The sequence below is a fragment of the Ambystoma mexicanum genome, chromosome 5q, assembly GCF_040938575.1.
Source record: "Ambystoma mexicanum isolate Mex_15411 chromosome 5q, UKY_AmexF1_1, whole genome shotgun sequence".
Lineage (NCBI taxonomy): Eukaryota > Metazoa > Chordata > Amphibia > Caudata > Ambystomatidae > Ambystoma > Ambystoma mexicanum.
In genome coordinates, this window is record NC_090933.1 from 89,528,654 (window position 1) to 89,553,765 (window position 25,112).

Genomic DNA, 25,112 nt, shown 5'->3' on the forward strand with positions numbered 1-25,112 from the left:
ATATGTACCAGTAATATCATGATACTAAAGATATTTAATGGATAATTTATAGGTGCTATAATTAACATAGATCATATAAGAAGGTTTATGCATGATAAACCACTAACATATACCTTGGGGGAACTTAAAATATGTCAATTTCCTAACAAACAGTTATGCTTCCAACATGTTTATGCAACATGCATGCAAAGGTATTGTTAATCTTCAATACATCCAAATTAAACATAAACACATTCATGTTCATAACTTCAAGAGAGGCCTTCAAGTAATGGCATGTAGATCTTACAACTTGTCTTCTCATTTCAATTCTCATCTCTATGGGTTAGATATACTGTATTCTAGGGACTATCCACCCACAGTATATAATTTACGGACCAATTCATTTAAACTCAATTGTAGATCAGATAAAACTGTTCAAACTAAATTCTTCATTCATCCCCTTAGGATGTACCATGTCTAGCAAATGAATCAAGAGCATTTCTCTCTGTGCAAGACGAGTATTAAAGTCACCCCCTCTAGAGGGCGTTTAACAACTTCCAATATCATAAATTGCATCTGTGCAATTGAATGTCTATGTTCATTACAATGAAGTATGGTGGTAAGGTAACAGCGGTGCCGGTAGCGCTACCGGCACTGTTGCTACCGTACCGCCATACTACGAGCTGTGCTCGCGGGTACCTGTCAGCCACCAGGTCTGACCTGGCGGGCAGAGCGGCACCTGGGAGCACAGCAAGTCGGATGCACCGGCACCATTACAAATGGTGCCGGTGCATCCGACGTACAGGGCTCAATGGGAATGGGGATGTTCCGGGTCCGGCACCCGCGAAAGGGCAATTACCGGGTCCGGTGGGCCAGAATACCCCAGTAATTGCCCAATCGCGGGTGCCGGACCCGGTTGCGAGTTTGGATATTCTTACAACACTCTTTAGACTTGTGCTCCGTCCACCTTTCTTTGGCTGTCCTTGCTTTTTGCCCTATATATAGAAGCCCACGTCGACATTTTATGCTAAATATAACACCAGATGTCGTGCAGGTAGCATAGTCATGAAGAGAGATCTTCTTTCCTGCCTGTGGACGTGAGATGATCTTATATTTTAACACATTGGGCCTCATTACGAGTTTGGAGATAGCCATGCCGTTTTTAGCGGCATGGCTACCTCCAAACTCGGGTCTGGGTCCGCAAAAGGGGACTTACCGGGCCATTCCGACCTTGGAGGGCCCGGTAATTCCCTTTCGCGGGACCCAGACTCGGTACGTCCCCATTCCCATGGGGAGGATGCTAACAACGGGCCAGGCGTCCAGAGTGGGACCCGCTGCATGACCCGTAATGTGGCGGCCCGGTATGAACGGTGCTGGTCCCTTACCAGCACTGTTCATACCGTGGCCACACTCGTCGTTATGAGGCCCATTGTTACAATGCTGCATATAAGGCAGGGAAATGTACCCTTCTGTTGTATCTTGTAGGTGAGATTCGCATGCGTGTGAGGGATGTGAAGTGTGCGTGTGAGTGGAAGGTGACTCGGTAGGTGAGACTCACGTGCGTTGATGGAATGTGGAGGTGTGCGCATGAAGCGGGAGGTGACGGTTGGTCCTGCGGGGACAGTTGTGGATCTTGTTGCCTCCCGTGTGGGGTCCAGCTTTTCCTCTTCTCACACACATGTTCAAACTGATTGTAAAGGAGGCAATAAAGACCATTGAGACTTACCTGGTCTTCCATTTAATGCCGAGCAGCGTCTTTGCCACACTGGCGACGAGGATGGGATGCCGCTGAGGAGAGAGCGGTCGCCAAGAAGAGAGTGCTGCCCTCCACCGTTCTAGCCCCACCCGGCAGGGCACCAGAATAGTTCATCCTCGGATCTACGTGGGCAAGGCTGAGGGGTTGACAAGAACGTGACTATATATCTACACGGTTCTGGCTTTCCCTGTATGTCCAAGAGGGAATTGCACGTGTGTTGTCCAGCAGGCTGCAGCGGGGTGTGCGTGGTGCCCCCGGGTCCAGCGCCGGATTGTTCCACACTGTCGTCGTTGTCCGGCAGGCTGCAGCGGAGTGTGTGTGGTGCCCCGGGTCCAGCACCGGAGTGTTGCAGCTGCTGCCGTCTTTGGTGAGCTATCGGACGGCATATGGACTATCGCCCTTTCAGTTTCCGAGGCCTGTGCTCCCCGGTCTGGGTTGAGCGTGGTGCCATTCCGTTGTTGTGAAGGAAGCACCCACAGGGCGGCATTTCACGCTGAAGTAAGGGGGGACCGTTACTGGCCGCAGGACACCTAAGTACATGGCAGAATCAGAGCGACGTGTTGTTGCTTCCCCTGGTGCTATAATGTCGAAATCGCCCACGCAGCACTTAGGAGATTTCCAACATAGTGGAGTTCCCTGCCATGGCACCTGCGTGACCTTGGAGCGCAACGTGTTTTTGCCTGTGGAACGCAGCATGGAGCTGCGCCAGGTTCCATGTGATCGTTGTGAGGGGGTTGGTCACAGCATCTTCGAAGCGATGTCTGTGCCTCTGCGACCCATGGCTGGATCGGACGTTTGCCAAGCTTCTTCCGAGGAAGATGTTCTAAGGGGGATGTGCCCGCAACTGTCATCTGCGTGTGTTGCTCATGCCAGAGGAGAGGCGGCTGTTAAGACTTTCTGCGGAGTAAAGATGCGTTCTGTGGAAGGGAAAGCCTAGGGGCAGAAGAGAGTGTGTGTGCATCAGTGCGCTGTTTGTGGACTGGCAGGATGTAGCCACAAGGAGTACTGCACATCCTGTGATGTACTTTTAGGGGAGTTTAAGGAGTTGGATCCCGAAATGTTCGATTTCTACATGAGGATTAATGATCTTACTTTATCTGAAACGTAATGTCCTAATTGTTGTGTTTTCCTGGCCAGGATGTGTATGTGTTGTGTTAGTTCTGTGAGGCTATGATGTCTGTGGTGCATGGGTGTGTATGTGTGCTTTGGGGGTGTTTTCCCAGCATTACACTGCGTTTTATTGTTTTATTTTTTTTCTGCAGATTTTGACTGTTTCCCATGGGTTGCCCCCTTTTGAGGGCATTGCTGGACTTGTGGGAGGTCGTTGGGTACCATCATATCAAGGGATTTTAGGGGAATTTTATGTTTTGCTAGCACACGATATATTTATATATATATGTGTATTGTGATGGTGCTTAGTTCCTCTCGCACCATTAATGTGTATTCCAGTGTATACTGGGTGTGATTTATGTGCCAAATTGCAGGGTGGGTTTGGTTACGTGAGCGGGTGCGTGCAGTTCTCTAGTACGTGTATTGAAGTGTGGGTGTTGTGAGCGGAGTGGACATTGGGGTGTTTATATTCTCTCCTTTAGGCTATGTTGTGCCTAAATTGGCCAGGTGGGATTTGGGACAGTTCGTGTTGTGAGTGCGGTCGAATTTGGAATGGTTGTGTGGTCTGTGCAGTCGTCTCCATTCATTTCACCTCACTTTTTGAGTCTCCGCCTCATCTTGTGTTGGCTTCCGGTGTTGGATTGCCTTTTGGTTAGTTGAGGCAGCCGTTGCGGCAAGAGCATTATAGAGCCCGAACTCTTACGAGTCGGGAGTGCCTTATATTTATCTTCTAGAAGTGTGGGTGAATTGGGGGAGAGGAGTTGGTTCACCTTTCTCTCCTTTAGGCGATGTTGTTCCTAAATTGGCCGGGTGGGATTTGGGACAGTTCGTGTTGTGAGTGCGGACGAATTTGGAATGGTTGTGTGGTCTGTGCAGTCGTCGCCATTCAGGAAGTGTTAATTGTTGCCTTAATTGCGATGTCCATTTGCATGACTATGGTGTCCCGCTGTGTTAGGGGCATCATGTTTACTATCCGTGGTTTTTCCGAGCGCCGGGTGGGCTCGTGGACGGGGTGTTTCCTGGATTTTCTGGGTTATCCCTAGTGCCTGTTGGGCTTGTGGATGTGTTTTATGGATGCGTGGGCGTTGGTTTCTCGTTCTTGTTAAGCTGGTTTAGGTATCTCAGCCGTTTGTTATTCGGTTTCGTCGGTTTTGCCTATCTGCGCAGGGTGATGGCCGGGCTCTGTGCTGCATAGTGAATTTTCTCTGGGTATCATTCCTTGCGAGAGAGCTTTGTGGTTGCTGTGGCTGGGGTAAGGATAGTGTGCCTGCTACCTACGGCTGCATTTTCAATGGAGGGTGTAATGTGCTTGCGGTGGTGTCTATAGTTGAGTTCAGTGCGTGGACACAGTGTTGTTAGCATGGGTGAGTTTTTGCTCCTGCAAAAACTCCAATGCTTGTGGTAGGGGCACTGGGTGGCCGGTTGGGCCTAGTGTTCCATTGTTTGTGCTCCGTTGTGGCAGATGGGAGGCCTGGGGTGGCAGCCTGGGCGGAAGGAGTTTTGTTGTGCACAGGTGGGCAGGTTAGCATTTACGGGTGGTGTTGTGTTGTGGAGTTTTGGCTCGGTTTCTCGTTCCTGCTGGTTGTGGTGCTTGTGGTGGTGCATTGGGTGGCCGGTCGGGTCCAGTGTTGCGTTTGTCTGTGCTCCGGTGTGGCAGACTGGAGGCCTGGGGTGGCAGCCGAGCAGCATATTTGCCACACCTTCTTTTGTGTCTGTAACACTGATTGTCTGTCCCTTTGGAGTCACTTGGCACGCACCAATTTATCTCATAAATGTGTACCTCGTTTATTGGCCATCATTGGGAGTGTCAGGAACAATTTCAACAGTAAAGGGTGATATTGTAAAATACCCCAGTTCTTTTTAAGAATATTAGCAATTTGAAAACTCTGGAATATTTGGAAATATATAACAGTGGTGTCTCTGCATCTTTATGTTTAGGTTGTAATAACTGTTCCTTTGGTACTTCTGCACTTTGTAATATTGCCTCACTTAGTTTCTCCTTGGGGTAACCTCTCTTACAAAATCTCTTGCTGGGGTCTAGACATTCCTTATTAAAGATGTCAGGATCTGAAATAATTCTTTGAAGTCTTAACATCTGACTATAAGGTAAACTCTTGGTCATGGATTTCGGGTGAAAACTTGCAAAGTGTCGTAAGTTATTTACATTGGTTGGTTTATGGTATACTGTGGTAATCACTTCATTCTCTAAAATTGAAAGTTGGACATCCAAGAAATGTCCCTAGTTCCAAAGTAAACTTGCATGAGTCAAAAATAGCCAGCCAAATCCCGGCCCGAGCCCCCAATTAGTAACTGTTTATTTAGAGGCTTCCCTCAACCCGGGCAGTTCCTTCCCTCCCAATTAAGGTTTCACACAACAAACTGTTTGATGTCAATTCTTTTCAGCCCTTTTTCTGATTCATCTCATGCCCCTTGGATCCCCCTTCCACTCCGGCCCACCAATGAACCAAGAACCAGGATGATGTATACAGGAAATATATTTGTATTTATTTAGATTCTAGGTAATAGAGATTGCACTAAACTACACAAGCCAGCTTATTTGTGGGTCACAATTAAACTTCTTGTTACACAAATAAATCACACAAGTTGGTTGGGAAAAACACAAATCACAATACGTTACTTTATCCTGATTTCAATTCAAGAAATAATGAACACTGGTCAATGAACAAAATCAATTTACCTATGCAGTGCTGTGCAATTTCGGTTTTCTTGCACGCTTAAAAGGCTAGCAGTTTGGTTTACAGATTTGTACAAATGCATATGGCAATTGATATTTCCCCCCAAAAAATGTTTGCTTTAAAATAAACTCAGGGTGATTTAGCAGTTTGTTTTTCAGACACCCCCGCCCTTACTTTGGTCTGGGTTTGTTTGTTTGTTTATTTATTTATATTGCGCACCAAACCCGAAGGTATCTAGGCGCAGTTACAAGTTACATAGGGATATATAGACAATTATTTACAGTACATTATAAGTTGATAGATCAAAGTTGCAAGTTACATCAGAAGTAGCTCCTGTTACAGGTGGTGCATATATGGACAATTATTTACAGTACATATTAGACATTTACATTACATATTTACAAGATTGCAGTGTAGCGCTTTACAGAGGCGGCATGGTTGTTCAAGTTATACATCTGTAGAGAGAAGCCGTGTTTTAGTCTTGGTCCTAAAGCTGTAAAATGAAGGTTCTGCTCTAAGGGCTACGGGCATGGAGTTCGACAATTTGGCTGCCATAATAGGAAAGCTATTCCCACCTGCTTTTTGCAGCTTACATCTAGGAACCCTCAGGCAGTGTGAGTGTGCAGTTCTGGTAGGTCTTTCCGAAATGTTTTTAACAAATTTGTCTACTAGGTATTTTGAGGCCAAATTGGTGAGACATTTTTGAGTAAGGGTTAATGACTTGAAGCTAATTCTGTCCTTCACTGATAGCAAGGTCGTGTTACGTCTGGCTGCAGAAATGTGCTGCATTTTGGGAATGTTTAGTGCAGTTATTAATGGGTTGTTTTGCAATATTTGCAGTTTATTCACGTTGTATTTGCTTGAACCTAAGTATAAGGTGTTACAGTAATCTATTTTAGATAAGATTAATGCTCTAGCCAAAGTAGTGCAGCTAGTTGTCGCGAGGAATGGTTTACATGCGTTGATTAATTTACAGGTGTATGCAGTGGCAGACGCTGTGGCATTGACCTTTCTGTTCAGATTTTAGGCAGAGTCTAGGTAAAAGCCCAGTGTGTTTACCTCCTTAGATACTTTAATATTATTGCTGTCAATGTTGAATGATTTAAACTGGCTGCTTAATTTATTCAGTCTTACTGTCGATCCAATAAGGGGGAGGTCCGTCTTTTCATCATTAAGACATAGGCCATGATTGGCCATCAATGCTTGGATACTGTGATATATTTTGGTAAGCACAGTAGAGGCAATGTCGTGATCACCAGTGATGGAAATGAGAATCTGGGTATCGCCCGCATAGTTGGTGTAGGTGACACCCAGATTATCCAGATCATCGAAGAGAGGTTTGGTGAAAATATTGTACATTGTAAGCGAGAGACATGACCCCTGCGGTACTCCGCAGGTGATAGGTGCAGGCTCGGCTGATTCAGTTGAGGAGAAGACTCTTATGGATCTGTTGTCCAAGAAGGATTGAATCCAGGCAGTGGCTTCAGCGGAAAAGTGGGCAGCTGAAGTCAAGTGGTTGCAAAGGACTTTGTGGTTAACTAAGTCAAATGCCGCTGACAGATCTTGAGGAGAAGGAGGGCAAGCTTCCCTGTGTCCTTTATCTCGTTCATTTGATTTTTCAGGCGAATTAAAGCAGATTCTGTACCGTGTTTAGATCTAAAACCGGATTGTCGCAGGCCAAGGAGATTATTAGTTTCAAGGTAAGCTTGAATCGGTAGGCTGTCCTGTTTAGAATTTTCAAAAGGGATAGAATGGTCGTTATTGGTCTGTAATTGGTGTGGATTTTACAGTATAGGTTCGCTTTTTGTAATAGAGGAAGGACCCATGCATCTTTTAGGTTCGTTGACACCGTACAGGAGTCAAAGGAAGAATTTATTAAGGTAGTGATGAATGGTGCTAGTTCTTTGTCAGCTTCTTTGATTATTGGTGCCGGACAGGTGGCCCCTTGGCATTTGGATGGCTTGAGAGAGGCTATTATGTCCTCAACTTCATGGATGACACTGAAGTAAATTTGAAACGGTTACAAGGTTTTGTAGTGGGGACTGTAAGCGACTCCGGCAGGGGCCAGGCCCTGGCTATGTTTAGATTTTTGGCTTCGATTTTCTCTTGTAGCAGAGAAATCCTTTTGGTAAGCGTGGTTTGGATATCAGTGTACCAAGTCTTGTCCTTAATGCAAGTTTCTGTTGGAAGGGTAGAGGATTCTTAATATGATGAAGAGCTCTCTGAGGTTTGAGCTAGCTTTATGAATTAGGTCATTATAGATATTTTTTTTTGTTTACAGAATCTCAGTTTTATATCTGGTGGAGATTTTGGATATGTTATCCTTGTTCTCTACTGTAGGGTTGTTTTTCCATGATGATTCAATTTTTCTTTTTTCGTTGCGTAGTATTTTAAGATCATGGGTGAACCAGGAGTTCAGATGTGCTTGGCATCATAGGATTAGATTGTAGACTGTCTTGTAAGGAGAAGGAGATAAGGTGATGGTCAGTCCAGGCACAGGGTTCGTAAGATATAATATTGGTATTGCAATTAAGGTCAGCTAACCAATCTAGGGTTCTTCCTTTAGTATGTGTTGGCAAGTTGCTGAGGTACTTGAAGCCTAGCTCAGTGATGGTATTGGCGAGTGCTAAGGCATTGTTGCCTTTTGGATCATTGAGGTCTAGATTAAAGTCTCCTAGTATTAAGATTTGTGAGCTGGGGGGGCGCTGTTGTGCCCGGAACAAAATGGTGGCTTCCGTGTAGGCTCTGGCAGTGACCTGTGCCACAAAGCCTTTTTACAGCATTTATACATTCCGGTTCGGCACGATTTTTAAGGGACATAAGCATCACTCGACTAAGAAAGCCCACACAAAGTTTGGGCGTGAAAGGAAAAGCGATTCCCGAGATACAAGCTTGGTATCAAACGAGGCAAGGCGAGGCACGCTCACTCGGGACTGAGAGGAGGAGCTCGGCGCTGGAGCGGCTGGAGTTTAGGCGACGTCGGAAACACTGAAATCGTTCCAACATAGGAGGGTGTGTCACGGGCGCACCGATCAACGTGGGGCGCCCCGCTGACCCCCCCACCACCTACACACAGACGACACCCCGCCGCAGGAAGACAACATCCGAACACCGCCAGACCCCCCGGAGGAGAAGAGAGGCCGCGCGGCCTGTGTGGCGTGTCCCCACTCCCGATGCTGGTGCCGCGGACGGAGCCACAAGGCAGCTGAGAGGTGAGGAGGGCGGGTGGGTGATTGCCACTCTACCGGCGCGCGCCCCAGGGTCTGTGAAGGGGAGTGGGCGGTTGCCTCCCGCCCTTTCAAGGGGCTTCATAAACGCTGACGCTGAGGCGCAAGTCTGAGACATAAATTAAACCTATATAAGTGAAGATCAGAACGCACCCAGTGAACACGGTGGTTGCAAAGGATCTCATATGCAGCTAGTAAACGGACCACCACACGAGGGAAAATAATGATAAGGAGGCACATATAGCAGAGACTGTGGACAACTTTGCTTGCAGTAAAGGCACAGGCAATCACACGAAGGGGAAATAATGCATGTGAAATGCACATAACATTGCCTGCCCTACCACAGAAGGGATACTAAACAGTAGAGGACCCAACCAATGGCAACCCAAAGGGAGAACCATGGACGACGAGGAATGATGCTACTGCACCAAGTATGAGAGGTGGATAGAGACTACCATAGTGAATTGTGAACAAGCAAAACCCCTGATCAACCTTTAATACCCTGGCCCAACAGCGACACCACATATGTAACATCGAGACCCCATACTAAGTGCACATAACAGCACGGTATACTGAGGAAACGCACCCCGCGATCACTATGTAGAAGCTTCATCGGTGGAGGACGCCGAAGTATTCCTCGGCCAAGAGACAATGCCCAAAGGCTTTGGCTCAAAAGGAACAAAGGTACCATAGAAAAATTTACAACCACAATGCAGAAAGGCTCCGAGCCCCAAGGAGGGGAGACAATGCTAACGCAGGCTGAACAGACCCCCACAGCCTCCATGATGGACCCTCAAGCGGTGTTCCAAGCCATGCAACAGGGATTTGCGTCATTGACAGACAAGCTCGACGGAATCACGGCGAGTGTTGCAAGTATCAAAACGCAGCTCGACAAGACAACGGCTCATATGACAGAGGCAGAAACCAGAATATCAAGGGTGGAGGACAATATGGAAACATTAAAAAACTCAGTATCCACGATGGCCATTGAACTGGGAACAGTGAAAACTAAATGTGAAGATTTAGAAGCGAGATCTCGGAGAAATAACGTTCGAATAATAGGTGTTGCGGAAGGAGCAATTAAAGGGTCGATGGAGAAAGCGGTGGAAGACCTTCTGCAAACCTTGCTGGGAGAACCAGGATGGTCACTGGTCTTCATGGTGGAAAGGGCGCATAGATCCCGAGCCCCAAAACCGAAGCCCGGTGCGTACCCCAGGCCCATCATAGCTTGCATACTTAATTACAGGGACAGAGATTTGATCCTAAAAACTGCGAGAGAGAGACAAGAGCTGAAGTGGGAAACCAGCACAATACGTATGTTTCCAGACTTCACCCTGGCGGATCAGCAGGAGAGAAAGCTTTTTCTGGGAGTTAAAAAGATGCTACGAGAACGGCAGGTGCAATATGCCATGCTCTACCTCGCCAGACTCAAGATTCAGCATCAAAATAAACAGTTTTTTTCACATTCCCCGAGGAAGCTGCAAACTTTATAGAGACGCATAACCCCCTGAATAAAACTTAATTCCAGAATGAGAGTAAACCGTTAAGAGAAGCTTGAGGCAGCTTCGCAGACATTATGCCCAAATAGAAAACAGAGCTGGCAAAAGAGCGAGCCCCAAGGTGGGATTCACATGCCACCATCGTCCGAAAAAAAAAAAAAACCCATGCTCAAATAGGGGAAAACATGATGCAAATACCGACTCGGAGATGTCAAAATAAAGGAGAGTAACAAGCCAGAACTGGAAGCAACGAATATAATTAAGGAAGGCTTGGGCACGGGAAACGCTGCAGTCCCCCCTGTAGCAAGTGCTCGAGATGATGTTGGGGAGGGAGGTGGGAGTGAATCAAAGCACGGTTAAAGTTTGGGGAACTGTGAGGGGGGGGGGAGGGACATGTTCAGGAGAGTTTGGTTACTGTTTTATAAACCAGGTTGTAAACCCAAAAAGCACACAGGATCTAGGCACTGATATATTAACGCAGACAGTGCAGACGCAACAAGATGCACAATATGGCAAATACCTTATAGATAATGGATAAACCCAACACCGAAAGTATCAATGTTCTGAGCTGGAATGTTAGGGGGTTGGGTTCCAAGATCAAGACCAGGAAGATCATGGCATACCTTAATAGACAAAAGGCTGGGATAATTTTCCTCCAAGAGACGCATATAGGCCCTCGACAGGGTGAACAACTGATTGCAAATTGGGGCACTCATCAATACTTTACAACCTACTCCACTAGAGCGAGAGGGGCGGTAATATTAATACATAAGATGCTTCCATTTGTTTGTAAAGGGTATGAATGCGATCCTGAAGGGAGATATGTCATAGTACATGGTACACTCTATGATAAAGAAATTGTGTTTCTAAACCTATATGGCCCAATTATTGATCAGCCGGAGTTCTACTCCACAGTGTTTGAAAAACTAGCGAGATATCCCACCCCCCGGGTGTTATGTGGGGAGGATTTCAACACAATTCTGGATGTGCAATGAGATCGCACATCAACACAAGCCAGACCACTTACTAAAGGAGCACAGACAATACTCACACACATGTCAAATTTGCAATTAAAGGATGTATGGAGAACATTAAACCCAGGTGGAAGAGAATACACATACTACTCAAAAATCCATGACAGGCATTCAAGGATTGACTTATGGTTAATAGACATGGAAAGCATGGCCTGGGTAACGAAATCTCACATATACCCCAGAACTTACTCCGACCACTCCCCGATACAACTAACATTGCAAATCCCAGATAAGATCAGTCCGAGACCGCCATGGCGGTTTAAACCAGCGGCCCTAAGGGACATAGTATATAAAGAATCGATGACGCACTATATGCAGGACTACTTTGAGATCAATGAACACTCGGTCTCCACCCAGGCTATACTGTGGCAAGCATTCAAAGTCTGTATAAGGGGTCAATCGATATCCATCGAAGGGGGAATCCTCAAAGACATTAGGGCTAGGCTAGAGAGGCTCGAGACACAACTAACATCACTGCAAACCCAGTACGCCACGGCCCCAACTCCCCAATTAGGTGCTGAAATTAAGACCAAGCTGGAGGAGTACCGAGAAGTGGCGGACCAGGAGATAAGATACTTTGATAGACACATAGCAGCGGGCAGATATGGGGAGGGGGAACGTCCTGGGAAACTTTTGGCCAGTACAGTGCATGGAGAAAGGGGATCCACTAGTATACCCTATATACAATTAGAAGATGGTGCGATAACCACAAACCAGAATGAAGTGAAAGACACATTCTACAAGTTCTATAAAGAATTATACTCCCCCCAGGGCAAAGTCACGGACATTGAGATAGAACAATACCTCTCCAAGATACCGACAACGCTTATTGCAGAAACGACTAGGGAGGTATTAGAGGAACCCATTACTGAGGCTGAAATATATGAAGCAATAAAAGCTCTCCCCAATGGAAAGGCTCCAGGCACAGATGGGCTTGGAGCGGAATTCTATAAGGAGTTTAGTCAAATCCTAACTCCCAGAGTACATGCTGTCTGGAAGGAAGCCCTGGAAATAGGAGAACTCCCCGAAACCACCAGGGAAGCAATAATTACACTCTTACTTAAGCCTGGCAAACCCCCCGGGAATGCGGATCATATCGCCCATTATCATTAATAAACACGGACGCCAAGATCCTAGCCAAAATATTAGCAACAAGACTTACACCATACATGCCATATATGGTGCATGAAGATCAGGCCGGATTTGTGGTGGGTAGATCTACAGCCACAAACATCAGACGATGCTATCATATAATGAACTCTATACCCACTACAACTCAAGGGATAGCGGTATCACTAGACATGAGAAAAGCGTTCAACACTGTCTCTTGGCCCTTTCTATTTGGAGTATTACGAAACTATGGGTTTGGCCCTAAATTCATAAAGTGGATCCAGGTCCTATATACACGACCACATGCGAGAATCAGAGTGAACGGAGCCCTCACGGACATACTCGAGCTGCTGGGAGGTACCAGACAAGGCTGCCCGCTCTCCCCCTTACTTTTTGCCTTAGTCATAGAACCATTGGCAGATATTCTCAGATCCCGTTACAGCTCGTTTGGGATATGACTAGAGGGAAAGCTACAAATTATAACGTTGTACGCGGACGACACACTATTATATTTAAAAAACCCAGACAGAACGCTCGGCAAGGTCCTGACAGAAGTTAGGAAATTTGGTGAATACTCGGGATTGTGCGTTAACTCCCATAAATCAGAAATATTCCCGCTTACAGACGCCATATTGCAACCCCGAAACCTTCATGGGCTTATATGGAGCCCGATACATATAGTGTACCTGTGCGCACACATAGCCAGAATGGCTCAACTAGCCCGTGCTTTAAACTACACAAATCTAGGGGAAGCACTGTGTGCTAAAATGAAACGTTGGAATGCACTCCCAATATCAATCTGGCATTTATTAGTGCCCCTTTGATAAGTGGTATGTCAATTGAACGTTGTCAGTGGCAAATTGTTTCCTGACCAGTAGAATTGCTAATAGAGGTGTTGTCAGTAAGTTTTTCTTTGGCTCTCATCTTTGGTGAGCTAAGGCTGTTATGGTTATCGCTATGAATAATTGGTGATTGGTGATTGGTATGCATTTCCTAGTCTTGATCCTAACCTATAATTTCTAGTGTTAGTGGAACACGGTTGGTTAGGGAAGTTGGACAAAAAAATTGCGAGGATTTAGGAATTTCGGATGTTAGACCCCTCCACTTAAAGGCCTGTGTTCGGGAAGCTGGACAGAAAAATTGAGATGATTTATGAATTTTGGATTTCAGACCCTCCCTCCACTTAAAGGCCGGTGTTGGGGAAGCTAGACAGAAAAATTCTATTTTAGTTTAGGAACTAGGACACCCCTCTTCCTTAAAGAAGTTGGGGTAACAAGACAAATAGGATTATCCAATTAAATTAAATGCTATAGTTTTCAGCGTACACTGGGAATGAGCTTTGTTAATTTCGAATGTTAGCAAAAAATCATTCCAGAGTGTTTGCTAAATGGGAATTCAACAAATTATATTCAGTCAAATAGGCTAAGGATCTACACAGTTTTGCCCCTTCCCCACCAACTGTAAAGGGAAAGAATTTAAGGCAAGCAGATTCCCCCACCTTTTGGTTTCCAATGGCTTAGTTCTACTTACAATGAAAACCTTTTTTTAAAATTCAGGAAAGCCAGCTCCATTTCAGGACCCTCTTTGGGGACAGGGCAGGGGTCTGATCATACCGCTCTCAGGGATGGTCCCCAACTCTTCACCATAGGGCCAAGTCAGCTTTTATGCTTTCCCAGCAATAGACAGCTCCAGCCCTCTTCCAAGCTCCATCCAGATGCAATTTCAGTGAATCTCCTTTGGAAATTTTTAGTAGCTCTTCCCTCTCTCATAGTGCATTCACTTTATATACCAGTGTACCAGTGATGACATCATCAAGATTTTAATATTGGGCTATGCCCAGCAAGAATTCTCGCAACCAGGATTGGAAAGTCACCATTCTCTCTCCCCTCAAGTCCAACCTCTCTCTAAGTAATGGTTTAAGAACAACTCTCACTGAAATCCCCTTTTTTAATGTCACCTTTTTGTCAAAAAGTACTTTTGTGGCAAAACTTCATAATTTATTAGTAGCTGTCATAATGTAAATAAATTCTGCTTCAGCTAATCATGGGTAATTCAATAAAACTACAGCCAGGTCTGCATCATGTTGCATGGTCGTGTGGCAATTTCTGCCATTCATAAAAAAAGCATAATAGTTATGAACATGTAATTTACTCTCCAAATGCCTAATTTTACACTCCACCAGTTCACCAAGGCTTAAATTTGGTACATGTTCAGAGCAGCCAGGTACACATCTTAGCTTTCCATTACAATTCCCTAAGTCGCAGGTGGATGAATTTTATTTCAACAAAATCACCTGGAATGTATCTTAAAAATGACACATAAATGAATTCAGTATGACTTGTGGATAGTGAGAAAAAAGCAAGTTATGATAGTCTTTTAAACTAATGGGAAATCTTCATATTATGCAAATGTGAGCTCCCCTTCCTCCAGGCCATTCCTGGCCAGCATGTGACCAGAGCTTCCTGGACTGTGTTTTTATTAGCATCTTTGTTGTTTGAAGTTGGTGGACTTCAGGTCGTAAATACTTGTGGTGCATCGGCTACACAGAGATGTCCCACTGCATATAATGAGCTAGGCCGACCCTGTAATATCACAAGGCCTCATGTCCTGTTAACTGATGAGGACCCTCATTTCGATCTGAAAAATCTTCTATTTTCTTGTATTTTATTAGAGTTCAGCTTTTCTTGATTGTAGCTCCTCCCACATTCCAGTCACGTACTGGCTAGGCCGTTTTGCCATTTACAGAAATGAGCCTTCAGAGACAACAGGTCGGGGGAAATATTGTTGTCAACACCCTTAGCAGGCCACACTTTATTGCAAAATCCAGGCTTGCAGTGGAGGAGTCCTTTGTGAAGTCTGCCCAACAACAAGCAAAAGGGTCTGCCTCGGGCCTAAGTTAAATTTTCATGTGACCCAAGGAGACAAAATGGCCTTTTCTTTTCACTTGTTGCTGGTATTTTTGCATGTGAAGCATAATATACATTACATCTTGTCAAACCACATTTGGGGCCTCATTACAACTCTGGCAGTAGCCGTGTCGGTAAAACCGGAAGGCTGCCGCCAGAGTTGTGATTTTTTTTTTTCAGTCACCTGGCTCCATGGAAACACTGGGGGATTATGACCCCGGTGTTCCTGAAAGCCAGGTGCCAGAAACATGTAAATCCACAATCCCATTGAGTCCCATAGGACTCAATGGGAATGGAGATGAGGGAAGCACGGGCACCGTTAATAATGGTGCTGGTGCTTCCCAGAAAGTCTGCGGGCGGCTGCTGTCCCACCCACCAGGTCAGGCCTGGCGGGCAGGATGGCAGTCGCCCGCAGACTCGGAGTGTGCAGGTCCGTTAACAACAGTGCCGGTAGGCTTACCGGCACCGTTGTTACTGGACTGGCATGCTCATAATGAGTCTTTTCGCTGACATCTTTATGTTAGCAGGGGGACATTTTTCTCATGTTTTGGTTTAAAACTGCAAAGGCACATGTAAAGCCATTTCAGTGTCTGTGTTTGCAAAAACCTACTTTCTATGTGAAGGCGGCCTTGGAATTTGTTTTGCCACTGCAAATTAAAAGGCTACTTTTGTAATGACAGATAGGCCTTTTTCACATGGCACTTCCTTGTGTTACTTGCAGAAACCCCCACAGTCTGCCTTAATAGGCCCATTTTCAGTGTGAATGTCTTTCTATGAATCCTGGCAGGTCATTTCATCCAGTGGGCCCTTCAGTTCTGTTTGTTGGGGCCTTTGATTAAACCCCACAGATATTTTCAGATAAAATGGCTGGATCTGCTGCCGTAAGGATCAGACTTTAGAGGGCCAGTTATTTCATGGAAAAGCATTGGGCCTCATTACGAGTCTGGCGGTAGCCGTGCTGGTAAAACCGGCAGGCTGCCGGCAGACTCGTGGGGATTTACCGGCTCTGGACTTGCTGGAATTACCGGGTCATTACAGCCCCGGTGATCCGGTAATTCCGGAGCCGGCATTCTGTAAATCCCCATTCCCGTTGAGTCCCATAGGACTCCATGGGAATGGGGAAGTGGAAACACTGGTACCATGTCATAATGGTGCCGGTGTTTCCACGTCCATCTGCGGGCGGGTGGCGTAACTCCACCCACCAGCAGAACTCGTAGTTTGCTGGTCCAGGAACAATGCTGGCGGCGGGTTTACTGCCACCGTTGTTTCCGGACTGGCAAACCTGTAATGAGGCCCATTTTGCCCATTACAACAGCCCTGGTGCCTATATCAACTACAACTAGCTGCTTTTTATAATATCTGCATCTCCGGGATTATTTCTCGCACTATTTTGTAGAATTTGTGATTACTAAAACATGAGACTTTCTTCTGAGCAGAAGATTATTGGCGGCGTTGCAACTACAATTTATTACAAAAACTTTGTCAAGGAATTCACACAAAGTGCAAATCCCTTATTGCAAAAAGTAGGGAAAATCTTCCCAGGGGTCACTACCTATTTTCATATTAATGGTAGCATCTATATCTGTAGGAAAGCTTGCATTGCGGCTGAGTATTTGATTTAGCAAAATAGAACCTTTTATACTATTATATCCCGGAAAGGTAGAATAGGTGGCAACCAATTTTGTACATCTCGTTGCCTAGGGGGCAAAGACCGATTGGTTGACTTAACACATATGTTTTTCTGTCCCTGTGACTGTTTGAATATTCAATGAGGTCTATGTGCCCGTAGGGTTTAAACTTTTAGCCCAACTTGTATTTGGTAGTCGTTTGTTCATCCATAGAAGCCAAGCATGTTTCTTCAGGATCTTCTCTATTCTCGATGAAGTCTTTAGTTTTGGCTTGATTACTGACTGCACATCATAGGAAAGTTAGAATCCCACCTAGTGCATCTGATGGTTTATGGATCCTAATGTCACAATTGGCATCCCAGGCTTCATAGTGCAATCTCAGGCATGTTGTTTTTTTACTATGTTGGGGACAATTCAGTGTGATTAAAGGGAATATGGTTTTATAAATTGTTTTTTTACTTGTAGCTCTTCTGTAAAACTGTTCTTTAGATTTGTATGTTTCGGATTGTGGGAGAGGGCTACTTTTTATGCATTTTGTGTAGTTATTTACACGAATCTACCTGGTATTAAATGACAATATTCAAAACAAAAAAGACATGGGCCTCATTATGAGTAGGGCGGTATGGGATACCGGGCACCATTAAGGAGACCGGTGCCGGTAATCCCTTACCGCCCTACTACGAGTTCCCTTAGCGGGTCCCTCCTTCAAAGCCTGGTTTTACCAGGCATTATGGACGGGACCCGCTAAGGGACTTCAGAGCTAATAACGGTACCGTAAATTGCGGTACCGTTATTAGCTACTTCTCCATTCCCATTGAGCCCTATGGGGGCTCAAATGGAAATGCAGAATGTTTTTTTCAATGGGGACTTACCGGTCCCGCAAAGGTCGGACTACACTGGTAAGTCCCCATTGAACGAGACCAGTGCCGGTATCGTTATTGGAGGCAGTCATGGCGCAAATAGCACCATGACTACCTCCAATCTCGGAATGAGGCCCATTAGGTCTCTTTCCAAGTTCGGCGGTAGCCTTGCCGGTAAAACCGACAGGCTGATGACGAACTTGCAAATTGTACCGGCACCTGGGAATGGGCAATCACCCGGTCATTACGGCCCTGCCAGAACCTGTAATTGCCCATTCCCCGGCACTGGTGAAAAATGCTCCCCATTCCCATTTGATCCAGATGGTGTCGGTGCTACCGTCAAGGTCTGCGGGCGGGTGCTGTTCCGCCCGCTAGGTCACACCTGGCGGGAGGGAGGGCACCTGCCCACAGAACTTGGAGTATGCCGGTCCGGAAACAACGGTACCGGCAAGCTTACCGGTACCGTTGTTTCCGGACCGGCATACTTGTAATGAGGTCAAATACCTCAATTTTACTCCTCAATATTTACTTTTACGTAAGGTGTGTAGACACAAATGTAAACAAAACTCCCTTGAGGGTCTTACAACTTTTATCCTGTACTAAAGGGAATTTCATTTTTTTTTCAAAATGTTTTTCGACCAATCAACTGGGAGAAAAAGGGAGCATCTCTGGTACCCACTTTCTCAATACTGTTTTACATGCAATGCACAAAAGGGTCAGAAGGAACCCTATTATACTGTAGAAATGTAAACTGCTCCCGTACGCAGCCATTTCTCTCCTCGAAATCAGTTTGGAAATGAATTAAAAGAATAGAAAAATAATGCATATGTATTTTTCAGAAATACTGCATGCCGTATTGAATACATGGAAAACCACATCTGTTACTGCAGACTGTGTGTAAGTCTCATAATGCGGCGAATATGAAGAATTACTACATCTAGTAGAGGTAATAACAGAATCAATGTAATAGAACAACTTAGATTGTAGAGGACAGTTTGTTTTGTAAGAGGTGGGCTGGGCTGCTGACAATTTCTGAGGCGTCTCCCGCCCCACGGAAACCATGAATTCTGCATGAATTGCCTTCATACCCTTCAAAGAAAAGTGTTTCAACCCCTCCAACATCATGGGCCTCGGCATCATCCTCTGTTTTGATCCAGCAGACTCCAGGAAATTCTCCTGATATGAGACTGCCCCTGGGTGGTAGTGGTGCGCAATAAGTCAACATAACATAATATGATATGGCCTTTTGGACAGAATTGCGCTATCTCTATTTTCTCTACATTCTGTGGTGTCACAGAATTAATTGACTACAGTGCTTTCTTTTCATGGGATAAGAAAGCGAGGGGTCTTTATCAAGTCATGAAAGAATCTCTGGGGGTTGATAAAAGAAGTGTCTGACGCAGCTCACGAATCCCATTTATTTTCAATAAATAAATAATTTTTTTTAAACAGTCGCTCACTTTCCTCTGTGGGTTCCCTCCTTTGGAATAGCCTCCCTCTACCTCTGCGCCTTGAGCAGGATCTTCTCAAATTCCAGAAGCTCCTTAAGACTTTCTATCACATCCCCTTACAGCCGCTGGTCATGGTGGCGCTGTGGCCGGCTTCGCTATACTGGTGCCTGTGCAATTCTTCCTAGTTGTTCTGATCTAGGTCCCTCCAAGATGGCGGGTGTGGTGCGCCGACCGATCTTTGCTTCTTCACCGGTTTCAGCATACAGGACGGCTCTGCCTCCTGGCGGTCATGTGACTGCTTATCAACAATAGAAAGCGGTGCTCCTGTGCCTCCCTACTCTTTCAAAAGACGCTTTGTAAGTTCGTCATCTAGGAGAAATCTTGCCTGAAACTATACTGACTTTCTGCTGTCTTTACCCTTTCTAGGCTTTCTCATCCCGCGGTTGCCCTCTCATCCACTGCGGTCCGTAGTGACTCCTCACCCGTCACTGCTCTGGGTTCTCGTAACACCTTACCCCTGGGAGACTTCCAGTTACGGTAGGAACCATTTACATATCTTTCTACCGCTCGGAGGCTACGAGAGGGGCATACTAACTCTAATCTCTTGTCAGTTCTGTTTCCAGAACGGACGCGCTCCTTCTGGGTTATGCCCGATCATCTGGGTATATACGAACACCTCGAGACCAAGTAGGTTTCAAGGGTAAGGGGGAACTTTACCAGGACGATAGAGACGCTTGTGCTCATTGTCCCATTATCACCCATATAGAAGTCACGCTATCATCTGGAAGAAATATTCCAAATCACATCCGCTATCACTACTGCTCTTCCCAAACCTCATCCACTACAGCTACTGCTACTGGTAGAGCTCAGGTGCACTCGTTTCAGATACAGATCACAACTCCCTTCCTGTCTACGTTCTCTTCTATCTCTGGTTCATTACTTACCTTATCGTTTATCATATCAGACGAGTTTCCGGTCATCGCCATAGAGGGGTCCAGGAACAGCGCCCCAAGATCCATCGCAGTCATCGCTCCCGAGTCCTGCACAGGGTTTTCTGCCCCAGAGGGTTTCCCGGGGGTTTTGCCTCACTCCGCGTCCTGTGTTCATCAGGCGGAAGGGGGTAAGATTCTCAGGGGGGGGGGGTTCCTGACGTCCAGGAATTGTCTGCTGTCCAGGTTAGTGGCATCCTGTACTTCAGTGTCCACAGTTGTTATACTTTCCTCTTTTCCTCCTCCTTCCCTCCTTCTCTGATCTGCTAATCCCACAGGTACTGAATCTGTGTCCTTGGCACTTATGCATCTTCGGGGCTTTGTCCTCCCACACCAATTCTTCCCAGCTCTTGTCTTTCCACAGCACTTTGCATCTGCACACCCTCCGCTCTGGAGACTCGCACTTACACCTCCTGCGGCCCATGTCGTGTAGCACTCAATTTTACTTGCACTTCGTCCATGGCTAACCCACGAGCATGAACGCCCTAGCTCTTACCCCCTCTTCCCTCTTCCTTTCTGCACTTGCATGTTCTGAATACTCACAAGGCATAGTAGGTTCGTCCCAAGCCATCTTCCCCCTCTTCTCTTGATATTGTTTTGTAATGTATTTCCCGCCCTCCCTCCTTCCCTGCCCTGTGGGCGCTTTAAAACAGTATATTGTTATTGTATAAGCACCTAACAAACAAACAATAGATAAATAAACTAAGGAATCTTTCAAAGATGTGTGGCCTTTGCCAACAGAAGAGTGCCTAATGCAGGTGTCTATCCCTGTAAGATAGCTAAATGGGTGACTGTGCCTTCTGCAGAGGGTAGGGTGGCATGCCTGCCACATGCCCCTGCACCTCAATAGGACTGTACCCCCACTCCCACTGTTCCAACCAAACACCCCACTTCAACACTTAAATATATACCATACATTTTTCTGCCCCCAAAATAAAGAAGTGTTTGAAAGTGTTTTCATCGATGGCAGGTGCCTTTCAGGAAAACAAGGTGCTCTTCTATCAGCACTCCACAGAGATCAGGGAGACGTAAATGTGCCCAAATGGATCCTTTTGCTCTTTCGATGCCTTGAGGCATTAAAGGTTCACCCCTGCTTTCCACAGCATTTCTGAAGTGGAGTGGTATATCTGCATGAGGCTGGGAGAGAATGGAGAAATCTAACCATGGCCTTGGCCCCTGGTTAAGCCCATCTGGAGGCTGAGTTAAGAAAATCCTATCAGGACCCAGTCCCAGGAGGCCCTGGCCCACTTAAAGCCATGTTTGCATTCCTATAGGTCTGGAAGCAGTTGGAAGGAAGTTTGGATGCCTGATGCACCATTGCCTGACTGGTGCATTTGAATGTATGGCATAGTCATCCCAGCCTGCTGGATGAGGGTATTCTTTCAACCTACTCGGCTCTACACCATCCTCTGAGGCTGTGGCGTTCCTTTCTCTGTGGGACCACGCCAATGGAAGCTAACCATCTAGGCAGTAGACCGGTCATCCACGGACCCATGGCTTGTTTCCGTGCACGCCTGCTGCTCTCGAAGTCTAAGGGAATCCTGCAGAGTTCGGAGCTGGCCTGTAACCGAATCTCAGCCCTTTCTCCATTACCAAGTTCCCCCCTTCTTCAAGAGTATACTTTTGTGCCAGCCTGTGGGGTGCTGCAGCTTGTGTGTAGAGACTAAAATGAGGCTCTTCACATCTACTCACTGTCTGTCAGGAATCCAGCCACCAATGTCTGTTTATCCAAATGCCAACACGTGTTTCGCATAGACCCCAAATTGTATATAGTGGAGCCAAGGGAGCTTCCCCGGGGCTATTACAACATCTTGTATCAAACGTTGTTTGTCACTACCTGTGCTGATCTTGCTTTAATTTAATCGCACAACTTTGTCTGGGTTCAGAGCTTCACTCACATGAGTTTCCTTCAATTCGATCGTCAGCATCCAGGGTGTTTTCGCTGTCATTACACTATCGGCCTTTCGGCATGAATAGTTTTATTCTCCTGTCTAGAAGAAAATGTTGGGGCAATGCGAAACACGTGTTGGCATTTGGATAAACAGACTTTTGGACGCATCATTTTTGGATAAACAGCTTTTGGATGAACGTATGATTTGTTTTTTTAATGGACATTTAATCGTATCAGCACAAGAATTGTATTTGAGAAGAATAAATTCAAGATATTTGGATAAACAAATGTTGGATGAACTTGTCATTTGGCAGTTTGATGAACCTCAAAGTAGATCAGCACAAGGGTTGTACTTGAGGAAAATTAACACAAGACAAAGAAAATGATTATTTTGATAATATTGGTGTATCGGTAGATATTTCATAGCATACATTTTATGTATGGCAAACGCGTTTTCTAAATAGCTGTGACACATAAGAAGGTGTGAGTGGTGTTTGTTGTTCGTTTGTTTAAATGAGCCCTAACAGGTCGGTACTTCACTTCGCCTTTGCAGCCAAGTTAGATACATTGTTAATAGCAAATGTTAACGAAGTGTGTAGAATACAAGCGCAGGGGGGACTATTAAATAAGGAACCTGCAGTGAGGTTTTTATATAGTGCTACATGCTCGATGCCTCCTACTTCTAAGCACTGCAATAACATCTGTTATTACCATTTCCCAATGTAATGGACCTCAATGGATCGTCCTTCGGAAGAGTTGAGTCGACCCTGCATGGATTCGATCCTTCATAACAAAGCATGAGCTATCCTTCTGGGATAAAGCGCCTTCAGTCCACTGTGTGTGGATTAGCACTAGCAGCCCTCTGAATATGTGGTACATTCTGTCATCCAGTGCACCTGAACATGCATTGCAAATCAGTGTGACTGGAAACTTTGCCCTAGAATGCGGGTCTGTCCCTGCTTGTCATCGAGTTACCATATGAAGGAGGCACGCAGCTGGGGGGATTTAGGGGGAGGGGGACTGGCCTAGAGGGAACTCTGGAGATTTCCCAGTAGCCCTCTGCATCATGCGCCTCTTTTGTGTGGTCACCTATTTTGCTATAGAAAAATGGGTGGACAGTGACACAAACAGTCCTGGCAGGCATGGTGGAGGCTCAGAAAGGCAGGCGGTTGGCAAGTGTTTACTAATGCGTTGGGGCATTTGTGGTGTGGAAGCACGCAGACTTGGAAACTCAGCCTCATTATGACTTTGCCGGTGCGGTAATAACGTGCCGGTAATTCCGTTTACCGGCACGTTACCACACTGGCAAAGTACAAGGCTGCCGGTGCGGTGGCTGGAATTGCCTCCAGCTAAGAACTTAAGGTCATTCCACCACCCTACGAGCAGTAATAGCTGATATTACCCACACCAGTATTACCGGTGCTGCTAATGCCAGGACTACCCCCGAAATAAGGGTTAACATCACTTACCGGCCCTTGTAATCCAGCAGTAATTCCACAGTATCAAGTGCCAGCAATGGTGTTTCTGGTTGCCGGAATCCTGGCAGCAATACCGCCAGGATACCGGAACCTCGTAATGAATGGATCCATCAGTCCTGATCTGCTCCTTCTCTCAGCCTATGCTTGCTATTGGTCAATCGTTCTATCAGTCTATGCTTGCTATTGGTCAATCCTTCTGTCAGTCTAAGCTGGCTATTGGTCAATCCTTCTGTCAGTCTAAGCTGGCTATTGGTCAATCCTTCTGTCAGTCTAAGCTGGCTATTGGTCAATCCTTCTGTCAGTCTATGCTTGCTGCTGGTAGAAAGCAGTACCATGCAAAGAGTTGCAACATTTAAACGGATCTTTTTTCAGATAGGGCCAGCTCAGGGGCTTTATTGACTATTTGGAAGTCAGCGGGCAGAATCCATTTTAAACTGCAGGCGTTATTTCACGCATTTCGCCTCTTTCTGAGGAACATGAAGTACACATTATCTCATGGTGAGTAATATAACATTGCATTTCTACATATTTAAAATTTCAGGTGTAATCCGTAACGTGATTTGTCCAGAATCAAACAGTCCTTGTGACCAAGTCCCGAAGCCAAGATTAGAACCCAGCTTTTCGGGTAACCAATGCCAGCAATTTAACCATCAGTCCACATTTTCCCTGATAGGACCAGTGGCAGGGCTGGTCTTACACCAGATTGCACCCCAGGCGGGAAGCATCATTGGCGCCCCCCACCCCGACCCCTAAAAATGACAACCAGAATAATGTGTTACAAATGTTGTAAACGGGGCACTTCATTAATAACCAAATGGAAATACAAATGCAATAGAAAATGCATACATTAGACACTACGTGACAGTCTTAGAATGTTACCTGTATTATGTGTTCAAAAAGTAACTTTCTTGACTTTGCTCTTGCAAATTGAAGCACAGTGTCGGATAGATCCAGGGATTGGCCAATTTCATTTTCGATTGCCCAGGGCAAAATATCAGAATGCGCCCCTCCTCCCCCGCCTGGCTCACCTCACTCCCAAACTAAACCTCTGTTGTGTGACAAAACCCCTCCTCAATATGAATAAATAATTGCGATATAAATGAAGCTAGTTTCATTACATTGTAATTCAAGTACTTTACAGAATAATTCTAATGTGAAAACACAGCTGTTTCTGCCCAAGTAAATGTTTTTTCTGTCACCTGCTCCTAGGGAAGACCTTGCCTGACTGTAGTTCCAAACTGTCCGTACTGGCACACTGTGGTGTGACCAGCCTGCAGAGGTCTGAGTGCCCACTGACCACTGGCCCTGTGTTGCAGTCAGGTGTTCTGTTCATACAACCTCAAATGTATTTCTCAAGGGGCAATACTAGACTAACCATATGAATAATTTTCTGATAGGTTATCATTCCAAGATGGACAGTCTGGTATACTCTTATTGTACTCTTTCAGAATACCTCTCTGTGAGTGGGAAAGGGGACAAATAGTACCAATGAGGATTC

At 45.7% G+C, this 25,112-nt stretch overlaps 1 long non-coding RNA gene across 1 annotated transcript in view; it reads right to left on the reverse strand.

The window, feature by feature from the left end:
- LOC138498550 (uncharacterized) overlaps positions 1 to 23,744 on the reverse strand; it is a 39,183-nt gene extending 15,439 nt beyond the window's left edge. Inside the window, exon 1 of the long non-coding RNA XR_011278740.1 lies at positions 23,606 to 23,744. This is a non-coding gene — a long non-coding RNA (uncharacterized lncRNA). The remainder of the gene's footprint in view (positions 1 to 23,605) is intronic.
- Positions 23,745 to 25,112: the final 1,368 nt, after the last annotated feature.